Source organism: Motacilla alba, chromosome 4, assembly GCF_015832195.1.
Source record: "Motacilla alba alba isolate MOTALB_02 chromosome 4, Motacilla_alba_V1.0_pri, whole genome shotgun sequence".
Lineage (NCBI taxonomy): Eukaryota > Metazoa > Chordata > Aves > Passeriformes > Motacillidae > Motacilla > Motacilla alba.
In genome coordinates, this window is record NC_052019.1 from 47,919,150 (window position 1) to 47,943,636 (window position 24,487).

The following is a 24,487-nucleotide window of genomic DNA, read 5'->3' on the forward strand; positions in this document are numbered from 1 at the left end:
GCATCCTGGCACTTTCGTATCCCAAAGGAATTAATTTCAGAGCCAAGGGACACTGGGAAAAAAAAAACAAAACAAAAACAATCGAAACCACCACTCCAGTTTAGCTGGGGGCAAAAAGGCAGTGGTTGGCAGCACTGTGAGAGGCTGGCAAGATGCTGCTGTTTGGAAATCCCTGGCTCAGGGCCATTTGCCTTCCCACAGTGATGTGAGCAGGCAGAAATGCTCCTCCAAGCCCAAGTACACAGAGCAGCTAGCACAGCACTGCTAGGAAATATTTAATGACTTGTAGGAGGCAAGACTGAATGGATTTACATTTATTTAGGTTTTTTTTCTCCCTTTCGATGTCTGCTTCCAACACCACTGACCTTTTAAAATTATTTCACTACTTACCGACTTTGTTTTCTGTGTGTTACCATTTTTACCTTCCAGCTTCCTGCCTTTTGCCATCTAGGATGACCAGCATTCTCAGGCAGTTTTCTTTGAACACCAGGATTTTTCTGATGTGCCTACAAGCTTTTAAGAGCCAGCATTTCTGGGTCCCTTAGCTGCCAAATTGTGAAAAAAACACAAAGTGCCCCAAGCTGAATCCTAAAAAAGATTTTCCAAATACTTACTCACATGCTCTAGCCTTGGTCTAAAGACTGGGGCATGAGGTACTTATGATTTAGTATTAGAGTTTCTCTATATTTATGGCCTGTTTCATATATCAGAGCTATTTAACTGGAAATAGTGTTGGAAATCAATGTACTCATTAGAAGTCAATACTAAGTGCTTTTGAAAATTCACTTTCTTTTGCATTTCTCCTAGCTATCAATTTTGCTGTTGCTTTAAACCTGACTTCCCGAGGCCTTATTCATTAATAGATAAGCAGTCATAAGTAGTTTATGAGCATACAGGAGGCTCATCTTCCACACTGGCATACCCAGTGCACTTCCCACCTAGAAATACATCTGTTTTTTCAAGGATGGCCATCTCCTTCAGCTCACAGCGGGTCTCTGGAAACAGCACACTTCTGCTGTATCAGTGGTGAGAATGTCAGAGTCCAAGAGGAGAGGAAGGAGTCAGTCCAGACCCCAGCTGGAAAACAACCTTACAAGTAGTTGTTCTCTACAGTACAGGCTGCAGTGCTCTGTACTGTCAGTGGGGAGGGTAAAGGGGATAAAACAGATAGGCTGAAACACAAAATTCTGGGGGAGCAGAAGGAGTTGCTGACTTTAGTAGAGGGATTTTTTTCTTTTTTGATTATTACCCTACTTTTTGGGCATGTATTGTCTCAGCAGTGCTAGTCACCCCCTTGTGTCACAGAAATGCACAAATGCTGCAGCACTGCTTGGTCCTACATGGTCTGTCCCACACAGTCACTACTGACTCAGGCCCCAAACCTTGCTGGTCATTTACAGCTCCTGTATGGCTACTCCCTCTACACCCCATAAACATCCCCAGAGCTGGCAGGAGCAGGCTCTGCTTGAGCAGCGCTCCCCAGGTGGCACCAGGTCCCCCGGTCTCTCAGGAGCAGTTCAGGTGCCATCTGAAGGAGATCCCCAGAACCATGCAGGAAGTTTGGTAGAAGTGGAGAGCTGCTGAAACAGTAGAGGCTGGCTTTTCTCTGGGGCTCTCTCAAGCCTCTCTTTAGATTTCAACAAAAACCTCTGTAAATCCTGATGCTACTAATGAAACAAAAGAAAGAGGAGGAGACCCCAGTAAGGCTTGCCTGAGAGGCCTTACAAGCCCTTTGCTGTACCCTTCCTGAGCTGGTAGTAGTTTAGTATTGCTCCAGCTCCTACTTGAACATGGTGCTCTTCTTATAGATGCTTGATCAAGAAGAGAAGAGGGAACTCCTTGTCTGTCCTCAGTATGCAGGTTTAACTTGTTGCATCCCTAAAAATCAAATCTGCTTTTGTTTAAAAATAAAATCTCCAACTCAAGCAAACATAGTAGCTGTCTGCAAAAGTATGAAATACTTGCAAGTAACAGAGAAAAAAGTTAATTCATTCATGTACAGAAAAAGAGATGAATTAATTTTCCTTTGAAGAAGCACTCTTGTCTATCCCTTAACTTTCATGTAAAGAACAGTATCTTGACCCCTAAATGTAATGCTCTGGGAAACTATAAGTAGGAAAAATTAGGCAGTGTTCTCATGTAAGCTTTTTGTGCACTAAAATACAGTGGTCACCACTGGTGCCCACTATAATATTCTCATATGTAGAAAGTGGCAGGCTATGACACTTTTTATATGTGCATATATAAAAGTGACAGGCAGGAGAGTAGGATGCCTGAAGGTTTAAGATATGAGTGTCATAGGCCACAATCCTTTTATTTTTATTGTTTTTGTCTCAGTGGGAAAAGTTTTCTGACATTAGCTTAAAAATGCAATACAAATGTTCTCTTGAGGCCTGAACACACAGAGAAAGCTTTCTGCTTTCACATCCAGGTATTTAGCACTGCTGCTCTCTGCTTGTTAGCATTTCAGGGGGAGTTATGTTGAGCTGTAGGACTGGTTCTGGCTGCTTGGGCCACATGTTCCTGCTGTACAGCTCAAGCACCACAGGCAGGAGGGTGGTCACAAGAACCTGCCAGGTAAAGCTTTGCAATATTTGGGAGCTGGCTGGAATGCTGTTTCTAGCTTTGTAGTTTCTGTTCCTTGGCATCTTTCAAAATTTTGAGAAGGAATGAAGAAATAGAGGAGGTAAAAGGAAGCAATACACCAAGGGATGCAGAAGCAACACCATCTGTCCTTGTCCAGAGCATTATCTCTGGCAGCAGCAGCATTGGAGGCTTTGGGAGAATGAATGGAAATGCCTCAAGTAGGGAAACCTGCTGTACGAGCTCACCACCCACCTTCACAGACAGCCATATTCCCAGCCTCCTCAAATCCAGCATTTCCCCTGGCTAGTGTGATTGTTGACATTTCTGTGGTATCCAGTCCTGGTATCCAGAAGGTCTTTGCTCCTGTTCACCTCAGAGCTTGCAAGTGACCGTGGCTGTCACAATCATAAAATCATTTCTGTTAGAACAGACTTCTGAGATCATCAAGTCCAACCACAAACCTAACACTGCCAAGGCCACCACTAAACCTCGTCCCTCAGTGTCACATCTACACCATCTTAGAAATAGCTCCAGGGCTGGTGTCCGCACCACTTCCCTGGGCAGCCTGTCAGTGTGCTGCAACCCATTTCCCTGGTGTGGCAGTGAGGGACTGCCATGTGCTGTCAGGGTTCCATGCCACAGGAAGAAGGAGGCATTTCCAGATGTAGAGCTACTGAGCTTGGTCAGATTTATCCTTTGGACATGGAAATTATATCTGCATAGAAGTTGAGTATTGCAGGCCAGGGGCAAAGGGGTTTAGGTCAGGGGAGACATCCCAGGGGTCCCACAGCGCAGCTGCAGACGTTTTACTGATGTTTCTGGGATGTGCTGGATTTGTCTTTGTGTGTTGCACATACATTCCTTGTCTGGGATAGCCTGGTTAGAAATATGGGAGGTCTGCACGTGTGCTGCTGTCTGAGAGCATGGAAATAAATATCCCTTTACACACACACTCAAATTGAAAAGGTTTCCAGCCACCCTCACCTGCTGTGAGACGAAGCTCCACATCTCACCTTAGACAGCAGCTCATGACCTGCATCAGGGCATCCCCTGTCTGACAGGACCCTGCCCTCAAGCCCACCGTGGGACAGGTTCTGCTGGGTGGGAAAAGCCTGCCAGGTCAACAAAGGAAAGAAATGTCCGGGTGACAAAAAAGGAAAGAAACTCTGGAGGATCTGCAAGGAGCATTCAGTTCCTCTGACATCTGTCACAGCAAGTGCTGGATTTACACCTTGAAATTTGTTCGGGGAAAAAAGTTAGGGAGTAATAAAGTAATAACCTGAGCAGAATGAGAATTGTTATCAGAAAATTATTTGTAATGCTGCCCTTAAAATAAACATTACAGATATTCCTGTGCTTTACAGTGTCACTTCTAACACTAAAAAGTCAGTGTGTAAATCTAATGGAGTAGCTATTCATAAAAGTTCAGCTTGAGTAATAAAAGTAACAATTTTCTGTAATGATATTTTATAGATTTGAATAAGACATATAAAATTGTTTTTGTTTTTACAGCATATATAAAGAGAGTAAGTATACCATGCCTATAAAACAGGGATTACTTTTAAATTCTTAAAATATTTCTAGAACAAAGTAAATAATACTCATAATTTTCTCCTGAAAGACTGGTGAAAAGCCACATAGCAAACTTTTCAAATATTTTATATGAAAACAATTCTCCTGCAGCTTCAGAGAAGACATAACACACTTACCTCTCATCTTTTAATAAAGGAAATTCACAGGCGCTTTCCCCTTCCTATTGCATATCCTTCCCTCTGAGCCCTTCAGCCCAGTTCTTTGCCAGTGTGAGTGTGTTACACGTGAAGAGAAGCTGGGATTTTATCCCCTGTGGTGTAGTTTTCAAATGCCAACTGAACATTGCAAAAAGGAGATATTTCATCAAATGTGGAGGAGGAGGGAAAACACAAATCTGAAAGGTAGGAGGCCTGAACTTGTGATTTACTTTGTACTGAGTTGGGAGGGAAAAATACCAGGTTCTGATGTGGTACTGTGGATTGTACACAAAAGGTAGGTGAGATCAGAGCTTACCCCTCAGACCTGACAGTCCATCAGAGCAGGGCCGTGCTCGATGCCACCCTCCAGGTCAGAGGGACAGAGGTGGGTGTCACCATCCTGCATCCTCCAGGATCCAGCCTGGCACAGACACCTGGGTCCGGGCTGTGGCAGTGTCCCGAGGCAGGTCTGTTACATTCACTGGTGGGGCCGTGGAGCACCACTGTGGCAGTGTCTGGTCAAGCCACGCGTCCAGCAGGGTGGGATGCTGGGAAGCTGGGTTTGCAGAGTGAGGGTGCCCATGCAAGGGGAATGGGTGGGCAGCTGGGCACACCACTGCTTGACAGCCACAGGGGAGTCATACCAGGCACAGAGCTGAAAGTGTAACCTGTAATCCTGGGAAAATGCAAAGCCTAGTTAATGCAGATATTGCTAGTTTGAAAAGCCTTATGAAAGAGACCAGAAAATGTGTGGCATGCGTGTGATTATTTCTAAACCTATTTCTATTTGGCTTCTCTCAATAAAATATGTTCCAAATTGCTTTATCTAAATGTGATTTGGGCTACCTTCAGTGAAAAGCCCAGGAGTACAATTTGATTAAGTGGTTAAAATAAGTCACAAAAGGACGGCCCCGTGTGGGGCTGCAGCCTCATGGTCTGGGTTGATGCTGGCTCCCAGGTGCTGCCCGGCACACTGGTGCACAGCCAGCCACGTCCCCTTCAGCTCCCGCCTTTCCACAGGGAACCACATCCTGTGTGCTTTCAATCACAGCCCAGCAGGAGCTGAACAAGGCAGCCAGCAGGCTTGGCCTTGCCACCCACCAGTGCCTACCCTGATGGCCTCTCTGCTGCCTTGATTTGCCCGTTCCCTGCCCAGTCGCTGCCTGTGGAGCCAGCAGCTCCAGGCACGGCTTGGAATGACACCCAGCTGCACGGACACACCCTCACTGTTACCATCCAGAGCGTGGAATTGTGTGTTGGCTGCTACCCTGCTCCAACATCCCTGCATGCACGCTGCTGGGTGTGCCAGCAGGAACACACAAACACCCTGTGGCCTCACACACACACACACACCCACCCACCCCACAAACACTTTCAGATCCATTTGCTTCCTTCAAGTCCTTGTAGAGCACATTTAAAAAGGAGACTTAAGCAAAACTACTATGTATATCTTTTCATTCATGTGCTAACATAGATATGCCCACTAGAGATGGTGTGCAGCTATGTCCACTTGCAAACATCCACTTGATAGCAAATCCTTGGGTGCACAGCACATGGTACAGCCATAAATACTTCTATCTATGGGAAAATTAAACCAAATATGACTCAACACAGAGAGTTTACACATATTTTTGTTGACTTGTCAATGTACCTGCATCTACAGCTTGGCTCCTGTACCCAGCTCTGAAGGACTTACTATCACTTTGCCTTCATGTAAGCACAAAATAGAGTCCTTCCTGCTGGATGTCTCTCTACATATGGCCAGGTTGTTATACAACCGAAGCTAGGACTTTTGAAGGTTTTTTGAATAGGAGAACCTATAAAAACCTTATACAGGACCCATTCAAGGACTGCTGGAGTGTATCAGCAGCAGGCTGGCAACAGGTAGTAACAATAAGCAAACTGTCTTTTGGGTTAAGCACCAGGCCATATTTTTGGGGTAAATTGTGAACAATAAATAATGGGCAAGATTCTCTGCTGTGACAGAAGCTTCAGTTCAGAGTTGGTGCTATTGAAGACTTCATGGCTTAAATATTGGCTAGGTCTGATTTTTAATTTTATTTTTTATTTGACAGTTGGCATATTTCTAAAAAGTCAGTGCACATTTTTGAAATTTCATTGCACATCCATGCATCATTACCTGTTTTCTTAGAGCTCGAGGGAGACGATATTGTTGGGGGTTTTCTCTCATGTGGGGAGGCGAGGCAACAAGGCATAACAGAAGTGAAGGATGGCCTTTGGGAGAGCAGCATTGCTTTTCTGAAGCACAAGTCTTTGGTCAAACTGAAAGTTCAAAACAAAGGAGAATCTCTGTCTCTCTCTCCTTCTTTCCAGCTGTACCTTGGTAATGAAAAGAAAACACCAAGGAAAGGGGAAAAAGAAGCTAAAAAAACAGTTAAAAAAAGAAAAAAAAAAAAGTAGAAGCTTACTATTTTTAAAACCTGATCCAAGGTTGGAGATTCTGTTGAACTGAAGCAAATACTCTTCAGAAATGCCAGACTGCAGAGCCAGGCTGAAATGTTCCAGGAAAACAAGATAGAAGAATATTTTTACCAGTAAATACTGGAGTTAAATGAGACTGGCTCATCTCAAAGAAAATGATGGACAAATGCTGCAGGGCATGCTGAAGAAAATAAAATGCTTATCCTTTTTCCCAAACCCATTTGGCTAGGGACCATTTTGTGAGCTGATGGCAGTTCTCTGAGGTTTTTCCTTTGCCCTTGTTCTTTCTTCTTTTCAATAGTGAACCAAAACCATGTTAGTGTCTCTGTTGATGGCTCTTTCATGCACTGAGAACTGCAGGTCTGAAAGACAGCAGCTTTTCTCTTGAGGGCTGAGCTTTATTATGTCAAGGAGTGAAGATGGTACCAAGCTTGAAGGTTACACTTGAGCTTTCATCAGTGGTGGGCCTTAAAAGTTCATCAGTGACTGGGCCTAAAGGTGGGGAGATAGGGAATAGCCCACTAAACTGGAACCTGCAAGCAACTCTTGCAGTTCCTTCTCCCAAGGCAGCTATTCCCGAAAACTGGTTCTAATTTAGCTGATATTTTGGCACTATTCTTTCTCTTTAGGCAAGACTGAGTTAGGTGTGGGAGGTCTGGGTACAGGTTCAGACTCTAAACCAGGGTGGAGTTTTGAGGGGGCAGGGCAGTGTCATGTTAGCCATCTTTTCTCTAACCTATTTTCTTGTTCTGTGGTCTGGCCCCACATCCCTTACTCTTGACAAGGACAAAAGGAACAGTGGTAGCAGATAAAAGACATCCTGCAGTATTTTACAACTGGGAAATACTTTTGCCACATTCTTCTGAGTTCTCCGGACTCCAGGAAAGCTTAGCATACTTTTTTTTTTTTTTCCTTTTGTACATCTGGGCTGAGAAGACACCGTTAACCCTTTGAGATCTCCCCTTGCTGCCGATCAAGGGGAAAACAAATGATTCCTTTCCACTTGCGCATCGAAGGCAGAAAGTGCAGCAGGCATCAGCTGGGGCGGTTCTCACCTGCTCCTCGCGGCTTTCCCGAGGACATGGCAGACAGGTGGCAGATGCCAGGCAGCTCGGGAAGCTGCTGCCGCTGCCCTGCTGAGGGAGGCTCACGGAGCACAGGCTCCACGTGCCGCTGCCGGCATGAAGGTTAGCGCCGAGCCGCGAGGTGCCCGATCACATCTGGCCCTGGTGCACGCACATCTGTCTTGCCAGCCTCCGATTTCCCCGCTGGTGGCAGGAGCAGCCGCCCTGCCGTGCCCGCGCTCCCCCGGGGCACGGAGGTGCTGCAGGAGCTGTGTCGTGCACATGCCGAAAGCCATTAATTAAATTAGAGCTCTCTGACAGGGGTTGCAGAAGCAGCTGTGTCATCAATCATCGCGCCGCGGGCTGACACGCATGCAGCATCTCATGGAGGGACATTTTTTCTTTCTAGAGGCAGCTGAGGGCTGTAACCAGGGGTCCCGTGCAGGAAGGTGGCACCATGGGGACCAGAGACCCCCCTCATGGAGCCCCAGCAGCGGCCCCGATAGCGTGCTATGAAATGGAGATTGGTGGATCCCAAGCACGTGCTGAAAAAGCAAATTCCTGTTATTTGCAGACTCTGGGCCACCCAATAAGGAACTTCCCACCTGCCCCCAAAGAACTGGTTTTAGACAGTTAATCAAATGAGAACGGCTAAGGGTCGTCACTGCACCCTTTACAAATAGCAGTCCAGACACAAGAGCAAATAATTTGTGTCAGCATGACAAGAGAAAATGGAATGTAAACTTGTTAAACAGCCAACATATACTGGCTTTTATTTATATATGTATACACACACACACACACACACACACACACACACACACACACACGTGTATGTTCTTCTGTCTCAAACCAAAGAAAGAATTCCGGCAGGCCTAAATTTGGGATCCATTTCTAACACCAAGTGCTCCTCCCTTTCTTGACCCATACTGGTGGGGAGAAACAGCCTTGCAATATCAATATTCCCCATGCCAGCTTTTCCACATCCACCTCTCAGAATGCTACCTATAGAGGAAAGACAAAGCTTCAGCAATTTTATTCAGGCCTGTTTCACAGTGTAGGTCATCTCAGCAGAGTCTGGAAACAATAGCACGTGCCAATCTCACAGCACAAATACTGACCCACGAATAATGAACGCTCCTAGCAACCGTGTACAGAAACAACAAAACTTTTAACAATTTTTTGCAAAAAATAATAATAAAAATAATTCGTTTTGCCCCAGTGAAGGTGTCCTGCATGTAAATTATCTGCAAAGAGAAAATTGTTCGATAAATTATTTGGATTGAGTAATTTGATCGGCTCTCCTTGGAAGCCTAATGAATAGGTTATTTTCTGCAACAGCTGCTGTTCAAACTCTCAAGCTTGAGCCCACGTGGTCTGGCTGTTCAAAGGGAATTACTGTGCTGGCTTTTTAAAAGTAACTTTTAAAAAAGCAAAACTAGGCACAATCTATTTGTTGACAGGGAGAAAAGATGGACAGGAGAAGATTTAAGCGTGTGGTAAAATTATTGTGAAGGCCTGAAAATTATTAGCAGAAAGGATAATTGTGTGAAGCCGCAAATAACTCGCCTGTCACAGGGACTCTGAGAGACCAAATCTTCATGGCTGTAATTCAGACACATCATCTGCATTTCACGTGTGCTGCTGTGGAGAGGAAATGCCTCCCAGATGGGCTGTGAGGCTGGACAGCCCCGGGAACTCTGCTGCTGGGTGGGCTATGGCCATGTAGGCACCTTGGTCTGGGGGTACTCCTCTCTGGTTGCCTACTTCATTTATACAAGGCCAAACACCACATGCCGACGTGCCAGTGGAGGAGTCTAGGAAAAATGAAAGATCTTGGAATGGCTTTTGTGGGTGTTTGGAAAGGGTTAAATGCATTCCGCACTCGCGCAGCAATTTGCCAGGCATGACATTTATTCCATGGTCTGCATTTGTCCAGAGGGAGCCAGATTTCCTTCTGCATTTGTTAGTGCATACTTGTCTGCAGTAGGCAAAGGCTGACCTGAACCTCTTATATGGGTGATATTTGCTTGTGCTTTCCTCTGACTAGGTCTAAGCAGGGTACAGTGTGATCTGCCAACCATAAAACCTGAATTCTTCCACCAGTGGAGTGAAATAAAGGCAAAGCTCTGTGTGCCTCCCTTGCTCCTTTGCCCTGTCCTAGCATTGCTTGTGTCTGCCTTGCACCATTCCTTTGGGGCAGTTTGCTGGGATCATTTTGCAGTTCAGCACTCAGTTTCCACACACTGCACCTTTTTACACTTGAAAAGTTAGACTGGAGTTTATTTAATTGTTCTCTTAATAATCTATTCAGAAACTCAGTGTTTTGCTCTTTTTTTCCTTCTTCTCGCCAATGTAACCAAGAGGAGACTTGTTAGACATTATGTTAACAGTGTCAAGTATGGAGCACTTGTTGAGGTGAAGTGAGTGGTGCCTCAGGTAGGATTTGGCTGTGAGTTGTCTTTGCCTTGTGTTCTCTAAAAGTATATTTAAGCAAACTGCTGCAATTGAAGACACTGAGGGTGGATGCATGCAGGCCTGCATGGTTCAGGGAAAGAAATCGACACTGAAAAACCAGAGGAAGCAGCCATAGACACATTTTATAATGAAGGATTTTCTGGCTAGCTCTCTGAGAGGTGCTCAACACTGTGAAGATCAGCTCGGTTAGGATGCTTCAGCACTGAGTCCAAGGCGGATGCTGCCCCTTTGCCAGGTCATCTCAATTTCCGCAGGTGGTTGAAGGAGCTGGCGGGGTTAGGAGTGCAGAGAGGGAGCCTGTTGGAACAATGAAGTCCTCCCTCATGTCCCAGGCTGCAATCCTAAACTGTGGTGTCACCTTTCTTTAGGGGCAGAGGCCAGGTCCTTGGCACTGTGCAAACAGAGGTGAACACGCTGGCTTTGTGCCTGCTGCTGCTGAGCGATGGCTCTGACCTCTCGTGGTTCAGCCTGCTTAGATAATAACTGCTGTTCTGTGGGATGTGACATGTCCATCTCTCTTCTCACCTGGCTTGTGGGGACAAGCCCCCAAACAGCTGCCAAATGGAGCTTACATGTATTTTGCTTTTGTGGCTTCTTGTATTGTTTTGGCTGAGCTGTGGAGAAAGCCGTGTGTTTCCCAACTAACTGGCTGCAAAATGAAACCCTGTAATTTTGGGGGCAGAATCTACTTTGTTTCTCATGAAGGTAATTTGGCATTTTGTAGGAGTGTACAGAATAGTTCATGTTTCATCTGAATTAATGAAGCGTGCCCATTGATTTCATGTATATTTCTACCGAAAGCTTTCTTAATGATGAAAAACCCTAAATCTTTCATTTTTCTAAAAAGACATAAATTCTAAGGGGTTTTTATGAAGAATTTTGAGAACCTTTATCTCAAGAAAAATACAGTTTTTGATGTCACTTGCAATTGTCTTCCTGCCAGTATCAGTGAGTGCATTTTGGTTGAGCACAGCCTGCCATTGGCAGCCGAGGCTCTTCAAGATCAGCGAGGAGTACAAGTCCTGCCTTACCTTCCCACTACATTATTTCCAGAAATAATCATTTTGGAAAAACAAGCTCCCATCCAATTTGTTTTGTGCTTCTTCTGTTAAGCTGCTGCAGAAAAATAGAGAGGAAGGGCTTTGTGGCCAGCAAACCACCGAGTCTCGCCACCACCCCACCAGTCTGTGTTGGTTAACCAAGAGCCACCACACAGAAAATACTGCAGCAGTGGCTTGGCTTTTTAATGAGGCTAATACAAGCTCAGAAACCATCCTTAAAGATGCTCCATGCTCAGATGGCTCTGCTGTGACATTCTGCCAATCCAGGGATAGGTAAACCTTAAGGCTGAAGGCACAGGTGCTTAAAATTTGGAGCAGGGCAGCATTGTGTCACTTGAGGGCAGATGTTGCCACAGGTAGAGTGGTCCTTGTCACCACCACCGATTGATGTATCCAGCCACAAAAAGGTGAGCTTCTGGGCAGTAGGTTAGGACAGGCAGCTGTAATCAATGTCTTGAACACTGGAACTTTGAACCAAACAGGATGCATGAGGTGCCCTCACAGATGGTGTATTTAATTGGGTATTCATGAACAGGCCTCAACATGGATTTTGTCCCTATTTGCTATCCACTAATACCTGCCCTCCAACTGACTGCAAGTGTAACATGCTGAGTTTGAGATTCACATGACTGAGTCACCAGTTGTGGGTTGAAACAATATTCAGATCCAGAGGTCATTTATCCAAAATGAGCACCTGGATATTAAAGCATCATATGCATGTTATATTTATCATCACTGTTGGCACACGTGTGTGACACATCATAATAGCAAAAGCAGGTTGTAACAGCAGGTGGCACCTGGCATACTCTGTCACATCAGTCACTTTTTTGTTTTTTTCTGTGCATTTGGATTGATAGATATATTTTCTAGATAACTGGCATACTCTTTTTCAGAGAGGAAGCAATTTTTGTAATACCTTTCCTAGCTTGGTCTCTCTACAGTTCCCCTTTTTATTTGGGATGATTAGGATTCATGTTTCCTTCTTTCAAAACTGCTTTCTAAGGTCCCTATTTACATATGATACAAGATCAATGGGCTAATAATTAAGGCAGTGGTGTGATGCTATTTCAGGTCTGTTGCCTATTTATTTGAAGCAGCTGTCTACAAATGTGGGATGCATGGTACAGAGGTTGCCATGGTTAAAAACCATGTTTACTGATTGCTCGGTAAATAGTTACACAACTTTCTGTGCAAATGCCAGATAGCACACCAGAATTTCCTTGAGCAGTTTCACTTAGGCACAAGCCTTCTCCCCAGCTCCTGTGACTGTACTGATCTTGTTTGCTTGCACACACCTTTGTGGAGTGAGGCGAGAAGGAAATGTGCCACCAAGAAAGGACTGAGTTTGTGTTTAGCCCAGAGAGATGAGGACTGAGAGGAGGTGTGAAGCCAATCTCTGCAGAGATGAAAGGCCACCGAAAGGTAGATGGGAATAATCTCCTCGTCTCTGGTGGCTGGGAGAGGAGCACCGGTCTTCAATCGCTGCCAGGAAGAATCGAGTTAGGCGTCAAGTAGAGACTTTGTAATGGTAATGATGGTGAGGCAGCAGCCTTCAGAGGCTGTCAAATCTCCGTTGCTGAAGATCTTGAAGAGCAGATTAGATCTAGCTTTGGCAGGAATGATATAGTGTAACTAATCCAGCCTTAAATCAAGGAAATGGGCTGGATGACCTCTTGAAGTACTTTGTAGCCCATAAGTCTCTTTATGCCATTAATACTTGGAGGCACAGTCTGATTAAACTGTGGTATACACCAAATGCTGGAGCAGCTGCTGCTTCTTCCACTCCTAACATGGTGAGAAGACCTGGCAGGGCTCTGTGGGGAGCAGGTTGCTCTGAGGAGGGTGGTTCTAATGTGCCTGTGCTATGCAAGTCTCAGCTTGGCTCTTCAGAGATGGCCATAAAGTCAGCAAGGAACGCCTGGCCTTTCCCAAAGTTGTATCCAAGTGTCCACTGGAAAATTCCTCTCCTGTCATCTACAGCAAGTCTACGCTTCTTTGCAGAGCACTGGGTACCTGGCCAGTGCTAGCAGCATGCTCATATCCTCGTCCTCCCCAGGGGAATGCAGGCGCCCTGCATCCTGCTTTGTGTTCCCCTGTGTCCGGCACATCTCATCAAGGAGCAGTGAGAGTCTGCTCCTTAGCACGGCCATTCTTTGTTTCCGTGAACCCACGTAATAATTCATTAAAAAATGTAAAAATGTTAACATGAAGAAAGGTGTCTTTTTTCCCACTTTCTTCCAAATGACATACACTTCCATTTTCAGATGTGTCTTATTTGCGTTTGGTTCTCCAGATGTAAAACAGACCCATGGGGTCAGGCAGTACAGGTTTTCTATTTTTCACATCACTGCATCCACAGAAGGACATAATTCAGTATCACTCACATTATGTGGGGGAAGAGCCTTCCTATTCACACTGTTTTCAAGAATGTAGACTTTTCTTGCAGGAATACTAAGAAACCCCTCTCATTTTCTGCTGCAAAGAGCTGCTGCAAGCTGGGGTAGAGCCGCAGACTGTGAATGGACACACTTCCCCATAACACGTTCTCTTTAAAATGGGAAAGCTGTGAAAAGCAAAAGTAACCAGTCAAGATTGCACACTGTAAAATGAATTAGCAGATAGCTGACTTTTTGAAATGGAAAGGGCTTGCTTTTCACAGGGCCTGGATTTACTTATCTGCCATGCAAGTACTTGCATAATAATAGCCAATCTGCATATGATAAATGAATAAAATGCATCTAAGTGTTGAGGGTGCAAAGAAAAACACTAAGCACTAGATATTTGGCTCTCTTTTATTTATCTCAATTAAAAACACCAGTGGAGGATCTGTGATGAAATTAGTAACACTTACTGGAAGAGAAGTTTTTGCATGTGCGATGGCTTCCCAGATCCTTCCTGTGGCAGCCACATTCTAGCCATACATTTCCTGAAATGAGAGCCTGTCCTGTTCCCAGTGCTTTGCAGAGCTGGCTTTATATGCAGTCACCTTCCTTTCAAAATAACAATCCAAAGCTTACAGAGCTGCAAATAAAACAGCAACCTGTGTAAGCCAGCATAGAACTTTTTCCTGAGTCCACAGATGATCAAAATGATACTGTTGGAGAGCATTATTTAAGCTCTTTCATGTCAGCAGTTACTGTAATGCTCAGTAGCTGTGGTGTAAAATAGTTTGGGCAGATGTGTGGGCCATGGCACTGATGAGCTCATTTGTGTGGCATGGGGAGAAGGGCAGCAGGGCAGCCAGGCGAGGCTGGGGAAAAATCCATGCCCATTCCTATCTCTGTGCTTCCAGCTTCCCACAGCAAAAGATTTTGATACTGCAGTCAGTGCTGGGCTACCAGATCTGACATCTCAGCTGGCTATTTTTGCAGTTGCACTGATTATGGCAGTAACTAGAGGCTTGTGGTTGGTTTTTTCTAAGTCCCTGTTGGGTTTTGTAATCTTTTTTTAAGTCCTTGCTGCAAAGTGTGGCTGAGCTGTTCTCTGCATCACAGCCACGTAGCTTGGATAGATCCATCTCTAACACTGCAGCCACTGCAGACAAAGCTGAGCAGGAAAACACTGGGTCTTTGTTTCTATAGTGGTGAGAGCCTCACCACCAGCTGGCTGCCCATTTCTAATCAAGCAGTAGACATGACAGCATGACATTTTTTCCTTACTTAGTTCCAGCTCTCATTCCACTCAGAAAACACCTCAAAATGTGGATTATTCATACACTGATCTTGAAAGATGCAGCAATAATTATGTAAACTTCACATCAGCTGTGCATGATGTTGACTTTGTTGCAAAACAAAAGCAGAAAGGAGATGTTTTGTGGGATTCTTTCCCCTCATGTCACTAGCCAATATCCCAGGCTGGCCTGATAGTCCTAACCGAGGATTGTGTTTCATTTTGAGAGGCTACGAAATTCTGCCTCTGAAGATAATAGACTAGAAAGAAGAGCAGTAAGCGAAGGACAGAGAAGAAAATCTCAGCAAAACTCTTGTAAATATTGTACCTGAAAAAGCTGTGCTCACCCAGTCAGGGAACTGACAAACCAGGTGAGCTATGGGCCCAAGGAAAAACAGTTAAATATTTCATATCAAATACTTGAAGTAGTAAATGAACAGCTTACCAGCAACTCAGTCTGGAATATGTTTGCATTGCTTTTTAGATAATTTGGAACTGTGGATGTATTAATGGAAGTTGTGATCTGTTTCAGAACGATTTACAAGCAGGCAAAATACCCGAATTCAACAAATTGATTCTTCGCTACAAATAGTCCAACCAGAACTAGTTCTTCAAGATAAGGTTTTGAGCATTTCTCATTTCTGACTCAAATAAATGTGCTAGTGCGCCATCACATTGTTTATCACCAGAAAGTTTGACTTCATAAATGCTGAATCATAAAATTGAGATTGCATAAAATCTTATGCATGTGCAAAAGAGAGTCATGCATCACCTGGACCCCCCTCCTTTACTGCTCTTCCAGGGTGCCACACTCTTCTTTGGAAAGGGGACAAAACTAGGTGAGCTCATCATAATTGAAACTATATCCCACTCCACCTGGACTTCTTGCCAGTGAGGTAAATGCTGACATTCATGGTGTGTCCCTTGCTTTAATACTATGACAAAATTATTTTTTCAAATTCTGATTACTTTGAGAAGACTGGGGGGGTTGGATTTTTGCTCTACATGCACACTGAACCTTGCTGTACCACTGCTGGCACCCAAGTGGTAATAGATTAACCAAACGCTTATTCGGGGCTCATTGTCTCACAAGTCTGTAAGGACAGATGGGTTTTGCAGAAGGGGTTCCATGTGTGGTGTCACTCACCTAGTCCGTGGTGACTTGCACCACACTGAACCCACTGTTTTTTCCTACTCAGCAGGCAATTTTGCCTTGAAGCTTTAAGAAGTAAGATCATTTATTGGAGGGCATTGAGTAGCATTTTATTGAGGTGAAAGACTGGTTTGGGGAAATGTAGCTGGTTTGGTCAAAAGTGTGAAGAATTGTTCTTGCCAGCAATGTCCTTCCCTGCAGTGGAGGGAAATGAGCATTTAGAGCCCTGAAGAGGACAGAAGGTGCAGCCACTAAAGCCATGTATTTGTGCATTTAGGAGAGTCACAAAGTCACAGATTCAGCTTCCAAGTTCAAGAATCAAAGCATGGATGGTATGTCCATGACACATCCTTTTATATCGTATAAGGTCAAAATTTCAAACCTCTTCGGACAATTTCAGCTGGATGGCAACATACTGTCTGACTTTTGTTGAACTGGATTTTAGTCAAGGAACATTATGTTTAGACAGAACACTGACAATAATTGTCTTGGCTGAGTTAGTAGTTACATATAAATGCATTCTCTCATGCTCCTGTAATATTTGCATGTCTCTGTTTGCACTGCTGGCTGCGTTCAAAGAGACCTTAGGGCTGCAGTATTGTGGGGAGGAACAGACCAGCCAGTTCTTACTCAAAGGTCAAGCTGAAGTCATGAAGGACTATGATTTTCACTAACTTTTATCCCACTTGCTGTTCCCTTTTGGAAGCCTGCGCCCAGAACCAGGCCTGCTGATGTTCTGTGGGCCTGCTCTCAGCCCCAGCACCAGTTTTGGAAAACAGTTCACCTCCCTACAGAATTGTCACTTGGTGTTGCTTTGGGTTTTTTTCCCCCTAGGATCTCCAAATGCACTGAAGTGTCATTAAGACAAATGGCAAACATTTCTTCTTTTCTCACGTCTGTCAAAACTTCAAAATCTACTTTCATGACATTTCACATAGCATTTTTTTACATACCACTCAAAGGACATGGAATCCTAATGAGCCTTGCTTCCATCATTTTCATCTGCCACGTTCTGCTATCCTGGTATAATAAATTAACAAAAGGGGGGGTTACTTAACAAGTGATATAAACAGTTGTAGAGTGGAAGGAGAGGGAAAGAGAATCAGGCTGGTACCCACACAGGGTTTGAAGACACTTTTTGAAGGAAGTAACTATACATTCCTCCCAGGAGGGCATGGTCCTGAGCCCCTGAGCAGAGTGTTTCCTCAGCCCACACCAAGGAGGCTGAGTTGCTCAATAGTAGAGAAACTATGTAAGACTGAGGAGAAGCTTTGCATTTCCAGTGTTAGGAATTGAAAGGGGACTTTATTTTTGGTTATTAATTTTAAAAATATTTTGTTATTTCTGCAGTTATAGACTTAGCTTGCAAATGTTAACTGATGCATTTGCTTTCACTATTAGTAAATGTGTTGATGACAGATTGAGGGTACTGCTTTTTCACATAAAACACAAAAGGAAAAATATACCCAAATTAGCTTAAGTGCCTCCTTTGTGGAGGAAAAAAAAAGTGGACAGTAATTTTTTTAAATTCAAGGCTACGAAGTCAGTAGCACTGGCAGCTCAGGTTCTTCCCTGTTAACCACTACAATGCAACAAATAGTAGTCACCTCCTCCCCCATCTTCTGGACTGGGAAAGGACATCTTCAGATGGACTGGCTGACCTGAAACAGCCTGGATAACAGCAATGTAGTTAACAAGATTCTGAGCAAATCTCTATCAGTTTGTTAAAAGCCACTCATGAGCAAAAGACTGCCTTTCAATATGAGGCTCTCCTAGCAGCATTCTGAAAGCACTCAGGAATTATGTGGGTCTTCTATTGCCAGGAATTTTGTCTTGGTTACAGGATACCAGCAGCTATAGTTGCTGTAGAATGGTCGTGTTTCCATCTTCAGGACACTAACTAGTCTGTTTGGACACAGACTGCATTGTTAATTTTGCAGAAAACGTGGAACTCAGAGTTGGTACTACCCAAATTAACAGAAATAAACTGATGGTGTTTGGATTCAGGATAGAACACACAATCACTGAAATGCCCTGCCTTTAGATGCTGGTCAATCATGTAGTGTTTCTGCTTTAGACCAGAAGTACTACCAGAAAAAACAGAACTACCACTACTGTCCATGCTACCAAAGCAGCCAATAAAGAAGACTACATATTTTTATGCCCTTATAAACTTGTTTCAGTTTTAACCTGGTGTGTCAGGATCTGTACATACACACACACTTCTATACACTCATTTGTAATAGTTTTAATGCATCATGTCCACCAGAGCAGTGCAATGTGCTGGGTGGCAACATGGCACTTCCCCTTTGTGCTCCTTCACAGCAGGGCAGGAGGCCATTACCTCCAGGTGACTTCCAGCCCTGTGGGACTGCTGCTGCCTTACAGTCCCTGCCTGAACCACCACAGCCATTGTACATGGCCTCACAGGTCTGCTTTATATGAGACCTGCAGCCTTCTTCCTGCCTGAGATGTGATACATAGACCAAATTACCTTTCACTGCCTCCCCTGAAGTCAAAGTTCAGATTTCTCCTGCAGCACCAGCCAGCGGGAAGCCTGGATAATAGTTTGACATGGTAGGTGTCAGCACAGAGGAATGTGCTTCTGCCTCAGTACAGAGCCTTATACAGGTTTTCTAATATATTTTCAGAAAGTTTCCAGATAAAGCAGATATGGCAAAAACTGATGAAAATTTGATTTCACTTGCAGCAGGGGAACAGGAAGAGGAAGGTGGGTTAATGTGCTTCAGAGAAGAAGATCGTCCAGGAGGAACGCTGATGGGTAGTCACCTGCCCTACTTTTACCTTTCATGTTGGATGCTATCTTTTACTAGATTGCCAAAATCCTCATTCATGAAAATAGGAGCTTCAGAGCACTCAGACTTCAGCAAATCAGTGTGTATTTGGGGAGCCTAAATCTGAACTAAGAAGAATAATTTTGTGCTTTTCATACCACTGGCAAAATGTAAATTTCATTGGTGCAACGTTCACTCATTATCGCTGAATCAAAGAGCAGTCTCAGCTCCTGCTACCATCCTATTTAGCAGAAAAATAAAAGTCTCTTCTGTTGCAGACATGCATTGCTGTGTGAATGGATGATGCTGCCTCAATCTTCATGTCTCACGTTCGTGTTGATTAGCTGCCCTGTTTTAGGACTGTTTGCATTATGCAATAGGCTAGTAAAATCATTAGTGTGCAAACAAAAGTAGGTCTTTACCTTAAGAGTTAAACACGTAAAACACGTGATTAAAATGACAGAGGTTTATAGGAATGGGGAAAAGTGCATGAACTAGGTGAGACACCGGGGTTTGAGGCAGATGAGCTCCACTGGCGATAAATGACAGGCTGAAGCACACAAATGAAAATAATCAGAACTCCTGTGTAAAGTGACGCTGATATATTCTGAATGTCACATTGCACTGCACAGTGCTACACTCGCTCCAAAAAGGCTCTTTAATTATAGTTGCTCAAGCCTTAAAATCACAAATCTCAAAGCGTAGAGGCGGGCACTGTTTAAGCTACGTAAATCTTGTTACTGAAGATGCAAATGGGAAGTTCAGCTCCTGGATAATTAGCAAGTCTCACCTCTGATATTTAATTATCCATGCATCTATGTAAGGCTAACAGTTTATTAAAATCATTATCCTTTTAAAATACTACTTTCTGTTTCTTCTTGCCTTTCCAACACTTGTAATATTAAATTACTTTTGGTTGGGTTTTTTGCTTATGAGCCAGTTACCTGTTCTTCCCATGTTGCTGTCAAGGGTGGCAACCTGTTCTAGAAATCTCCCCCTAATTATCAGCCCTTCCCAAGGATCTGCAAATGAGGGCAACACCTGCTAACTGAGTTCAGCAGTCCCAGTGGAGCGGGAGCACCTCACATGGGGTCGAGGAGACAGGAATGAGGGCACTTTGGAGGTTTTGCCACAGGGGCTGGGATGGCGGCGTATCAGCTGTCCATTGTAATTTGGCTGGCAAAAATGACTTTGGCAGCTTTGTCCTCTCCTTCCCGTTGCCTGTCAGAAAGGGGACCCATCCCCTCAGGCAGCACTAGAGAAATCTCTTACTTGGATATGGAAAAACAGGGGAAATGTTCAAGCCAAAACTCAGTTCCTGAATTAAATGAGGGAACTCTGCCCATGGTAGTTCAAGTGTCCTGGAGAGTGCAACCTGGGCCTTTGTTGGCTTTGTAAACTGCTGGCCTAGCCTGTTAAGCTAAAAATAAATCTTTCCTTGAGAGCCTTTCTCCCACACCTTTCTTTTCAGAAGCTGGCACTGAATAAAGAAAGAAAACAAACCAAAATGGGGCAGAGTTTCAAGCGGAAGAACTGAAAAGCCCTCTTGAGCTGTGGCCACACACAGTCACAGGCTCTCAGCTGTCCTGGGATCCTGCCCCTGCCAAGTCTGCTGCCCGCTTTGCTGTGGATGTTTTCTTTATTTTAGACAATACTGATGCATTCATTAGTAGACCTCTGAAGAATGATTTTTAGATCTGATATCACTTCAGTCGCCAGATTTCTTTCACACCCTCCTATGCTTTTTCTATGCCAGGCATTCCCAAAGGAAATGGGTTAGTTGGTGTAGGGCTGCAGAGGCTTTGCTGTGCTGCCAAAAGTGCTTTGGTACTTTGCAGACAGAATCTCCAGGATCATCTGTCTAGGCTGCTCTCCCAGGATGCCTCCTTGGTCATTCTGCAATTCCCTGTTTTCCCACCATTCTTCAAAAGGCAACTCACCTCTGTGCAGCCGAGTTCTAAAAATTAATTGTCATTTTAAGGAATGGCCAAATTACTGTCATCTTCAGCAAAACTCATCATCTGCTTAGGAAAGTTAAGGACGAGTATGTTGATTTAGAGGCATTGTGGCTTTACAAGACATGTTTTGCAGTTGTGAAGAAATTAATAGCTGTCACAAGTGATAATTTGGCCAACAGAAAGGTCCGATTCCATAAGGAGTATGTCCATATTCCTTAAATAAACTATTAGCAACAAAAATCTGTGACTGGCTCAATTCTGTGGTTTCCCTCAATATTTACTGAGGGAAAATCATGAATTAAAAATGAAAATAATTTAGTGCTAAATGAAACTAAACTAAATTATTCTCTTGGAAGATTGACATGAACAAATAAAAAAAATGTAATGGCAAAAATTGAAGTGGCAAGTTAGTATTAAGAATTAGTAATTTTTCCTAAACAAAAATAAGATATTGAAAAGCATGTAAAATGTGAGGAAAGAAATTCTTCTTTAGCATTATGGTACCCTACCACATTCCTCAGAAACAGAGGATGGGGTTGTCAAAGGCATTTAGACTTACATTGTCAAGAACAGCTTAATGTATATGCTATAATTTACTATTAATGAGCAAGAATGTGGTATTTCAAATGTATTATGTTACAGAGAGGTAGATTGTTTTGAAAAATGTGTGGTAGCTGTTCAAAAGTGGATGGCTGTCCCCCCTGCACAAGGTAGAATAACTGAACTGCTTGCTCTCATATTCCTTTACTGTGACACCAACTTCTTTGTCGCTTCTGACTTTTAGATGAGACAGTTCTTTCATGGAGAGAGAAAAACCTCTTCCTTGAATGTCTGCTTTGGTAAAGCATTGGTTTTACTTGTCACCAGTGATAGGTGTGAAAAACTCAGGAGAATCATTTCGGATGATCAGCATCCCAGGATTCATCCACATCTCTGGCTCTGTGACCAATGCATGGTCTTTTTTAAAAATTATTTTTATCTAATTTTATTTAGCTAAAAACCTCCTCTGCACCCACACTTGGAGCGCTGTGCAGCAGAGTAACACAAGAAATGGCTTCTCTTCTGGACAACCAACAATTCCTTTTAGTTGAGAAACCTGCAGCCATGCATAAGCTTATGCTCTCTCCGTCTCACTTCCTCTTTTTAAAATTTAAATATCTTTCTTCTCTTAAAGTGCCAAAAGAAAAATTCAGTCAGAGCTGAGTCTCCACACAAAATACAAGAGGTTTGCTGGAGTCTCCTGCTGTGCAGGGAAGAAGCATCAGCTGATTGATCCGCCACATCATTTTACCTTCTCCCAAGATTTCACGGCCTTAAATGTCTTTTGTCTGTAAAGATCCTAAAGCAGGGGTAAATATGATTGAGGTTTTACACTGGAAGAGAAAAAAAAAAGTAAGCTTTAAGAATAAGCTATGTGAGTGTGAAAGAAGCATTAGCAGGATTCATAGGTGTCATTTTTGGATTTGAGAACACACTAGCAATTTTGGAGGCCTGGGGGTGAGAGGCTTTGCATGCCTTCCCCCTTCTTTCTGATGGGTCTCAATTTACCAGGTTTATGTCTGTTTTATTTGGAAAATGCTTGCTGCTGTGTGTGTTGCACATGCCACGCTGCATCCTTGCAGCTACGGTTCTTTGTGCTCGGCGTTCGCAGATGGATGGCTTTTTCCTTCATACATCATGGCTGTGACAGCAGACGGATGATCTACAACTCCAAGCGCTGTAGCTCTGATGATGTGGCTGTGGCTGTAGTAATAATGCGGGCCCACTCCTGGGACAGCAATGCTGCACAGGCTTTTTTTAAAGGTGAGGCAAAAAGCTTAAATCCCTTCTTGTTTCCTATCTGTCTCCCTCCCCAAAGCTGTTTCAAGCCCCAGATCAATGGAAAAAAAATAAAATTAATCCGTCTTCCACGGAAATATCATCACTGGTATGAGAGAGCTCACTGATTTAGATGCTGGAGAGGATATCACAAAAGCAAGCTTTGTAAATACAGATTTGGGCAGAAATGCAAAGGAAAGCCTGACTTTCGGATCTCTTACCATGGCAGGTAAATATTGTCATATTGGAAGCAGAACAAACTGTTCTTTTGTGTAGCTGCAGTTTGATCGACCTTTGCAGTTTTTCCATAGGCTCATATCTCTAGTGTTCATTAAAACTCCACCTCCTGGAAGCCAGTGAGTTCCACATCTTCCCCAAGTAAATAAACATTACTTTCTTTGAAAGGAAAAGTAAATTCTTCAAATTGTGACATCAGTTACTCATGGAGGTTCAGAAATAAAAAGGTCACAGAAAGAAAAAAAAAGCAGTTTTTATTACTACAATATTTCCTGGCTTTTAAATAATTCTGCTAATTTAGGTTTGAGTCGTGATGCTTGGTCACTTGGGGGTAGCAATAAAATGGAATTTAGATCCTCACCTGGCACTGGCTCTCTGTCTCATTGTGGGCTGGCACCTGGTGGTGCCAAATTGGAAGCCAAACTCCCTTCTCTCCATCTCCCAAGTGCATTAACCTGTTTTTAGCAGGCTGGATGGACCCAGCTCTAGGACTGCCAGTGTGCATACAGACCCCATCCCCACCCACATCCCCAGCCAGGCTACATGAAAGAAGACACATATTGACTTCAGCAAGGTTCAATTCAAGCCCAAGCTTCATCCATCATACAAAATTTGAGAGTACTGCCTGTGCACACTGATAGAAACAGTGAAATGTGCTTTTTTGCTTAGTTGTTATTATTATTGTTTTATTTTTTATTATTTCTGCTTTATAAAGCATAGATTTCAGCTAGCACTGAAGGGTTTTAAAAAAGTGAATTCATAATTGATCTCTGAATCAGTAAAGTAATTTCATCTTTTCCCTAGGACATGAAACAAGAACTGCACTGGTAGACATATCTGCTAGTGTTGATCAAGTGACAACTGGTTACAGAGGACCTTATATACACCTGGCACTGAAAAGGAAAAATCATCACAGGTGATCTGACCCCCATCTCTGGCTGAAGGAGAGAGGAACTCCTTGCATGTCCTGTACACCAGCTCCTTCCTTTGGTTCCTTTGGTTCCTGTCCTAATATCATGGCAGGAGTACAAAAAAGGTAAAAGATGGAGCTTATGAAGCAAACTGTGATAACTTACTTCAATAAACAGGGAGAATTCACTGACCACCACTGCACTGGTTGCCTATGGTCAAGGTGAAACCTGCTGTGTTGTGTGTCAGCTCCAGAGGAGCCAGATTTCTTCTGATCTATCTGGTTTACAGCCCCAAGGCTACTTCCCTGTTGCCCACAGCTGGTGCAGGTCAAGCCTTGTCCAAAATGCCGATGCACAATCTCAGGGAGTAATTTGGGATGTGTAGCAGCCATATTATTTCCATGTGTCATCTGAGGACTTGACAGAAATTCCAGAACCTGCCTGCGTCTGGCAGTGGTCCCCAAGTGCATGTCACAACCAGGCATGAGGGGGACCAGCTGCAAGGCTGGCACTTCCCACCCCGGTGAGAAAATGTGGTTGGGAACCAAGGACAGAGCGCTTGGCAATACCCATCAATACTGACCC

The 24,487-nt window shown here is 43.8% G+C and overlaps 1 protein-coding gene across 1 annotated transcript in view; it reads left to right on the plus strand.

Moving 5' to 3' along the window:
• CXXC4 (CXXC finger protein 4) overlaps positions 1-24,021 on the plus strand; it is a 78,501-nt gene extending 54,480 nt beyond the window's left edge. Inside the window, exons 2-3 of the transcript XR_005256647.1 lie at positions 22,588-22,739; positions 23,796-24,021. The gene's annotated coding sequence lies outside the window, so the exon portion shown is untranslated. The remainder of the gene's footprint in view (positions 1-22,587; positions 22,740-23,795) is intronic.
• Positions 24,022-24,487: the final 466 nt, after the last annotated feature.